The sequence below is a fragment of the Egretta garzetta genome, unplaced genomic scaffold, assembly GCF_000687185.1.
Source record: "Egretta garzetta isolate BGI_Z169 unplaced genomic scaffold, ASM68718v1 scaffold24, whole genome shotgun sequence".
Classification (NCBI taxonomy): domain Eukaryota; kingdom Metazoa; phylum Chordata; class Aves; order Pelecaniformes; family Ardeidae; genus Egretta; species Egretta garzetta.
Window position 1 is genome coordinate 1,391,039 of NW_009259494.1, and position 1,563 is coordinate 1,392,601.

At 52.8% G+C, this 1,563-nt stretch overlaps 1 non-coding gene across 1 annotated transcript; it reads right to left on the reverse strand.

Annotated features, from left to right (window-relative positions):
- Positions 1-204: 204 nt before the first annotated feature.
- TRNAE-UUC lies at positions 205-276 on the reverse strand. The gene has a single exon. It is a non-coding gene; the product is annotated as a tRNA-Glu (tRNA).
- Between the last annotated feature and the right edge of the window lie 1,287 nt (positions 277-1,563).

Below are 1,563 nucleotides of genomic sequence, written 5' to 3' on the forward strand. Positions count from 1 at the left end.
GCGTGGCCTCATCTTCTGTGCACCAGGCAGCAATGAAATCTTTCCTCCGGGCTGAACAGACCAGACCAGGCCCAGCTCAGCTTCCCTTCATCCATCCCTTGCTCCAGCCTGGCAGCCTGCGCTGGATCCACTCCAGCAGGCGCTCCTACAGTCCTCCTTGTCCCGGAGAGCCCCAAAACAGGCACAATATGAAATACAACTGTTTTCCCACACCGGGAGTCGAACCCGGGCTGCCTGGGTGAAAACCAGGAATCCTGACCGCTAGACCATGTGGGACCACGGTGTCCTCTGCCACCTGCTTGGCTCTGGACCTGCAGGGAGAGCTAGTCCTGCTCCCTGGCTCAGGGACCTACAGACGTCCTCAGCATGACCCCTTCCTTTTCTTTCCTGGTGCATCCCACAGCCTGGAGGGGCAAAACACTGTAACATAAAAAACGCAATGGCCCGAGCTCCTGGATCCATCTGGGGCTCTGCTGGGATTCTCCTGCAGCTCCATTTCAGAGCTCATGGTGGGACAAGCAGAGCTCATGCAAGCTCAGCCCCATGGGAAAACTACTGCATTAAGCACCCCTGGACTGCAGTCCCCAGCACCTGCCCACACGCCGGCCCTTGCACACATCTCCCCAGGGAGTCGTGCTGCTGGGGAGCTGAGGGGAAGGTCACGCACAGCGCCACGCAGTGCTATTAATGATAGTTGGTGGCAGAGCATTGCAGGAGCTAATTCCACCCGCATGAAGGCAAGTGCACAAGCTGCTTCCCCTTTATTTCATTTGATTACACTTTTTTGGTTTTGCATGATTCCCTACAGTAAGTAGCTCATAATTAACAGAGGATGAATAACATTTCTGCCACTCTGTGTATTAAGTTTTCTCACAACAAATGAAAACATAATTGCCATTGCACAGCACCCTTATCTGAGGAAACATGCTGCAGTTGAGATGATGGAGATTTACGGATAGGCACACATTCCTTCAGCTACTTAGAGATGAAAACAAAGTGTTTGTGGCTGAAGGGCTGGAGCTGCTCAGAACACTGAAATGGCTTCCTCCCTGCAGTCCTCTCCACCATGGGCTCTCCGCCAGGACCTCAGGAGGTAGCTCAATGGGCCCTGCAAAAGAGGAGCTTCTTGAGGAGAAAAGAACAGGATGGGGATGCCTAGTAGGTGACACATGGGACATTGTCCCTCCTTCCCCTGACCAGGGAAACCACAAAAACTGGTGGGGTGAAGCAGGTCTGGATGGTTTACTGGGAACCTTTCCACACCTCTGTATTGCCACAGAAGCCAAGGCAGATGGAGTAGCCACAAAGTCTGATAAGTTCAGAGACTCCCCAGGGCAATGATGTCTATCTACTGAGCCACAGGTCCTGGTTCAAAGCCATGGGGCTGTCAGCATGCGCAGTCACCATGGGGTTCTCCACCAGGCCAGGGACTTCCAGAGCAATATTAATGCCCTATCTCCTGCACACAACCAGCAGCTCACCAGGGACGCTGAGAAGGCATGACTGGAGAACCTTTCTTCTCCCAACAGAATGTTTTTAGCTTTCAGGAAAAAGTAATAGCTA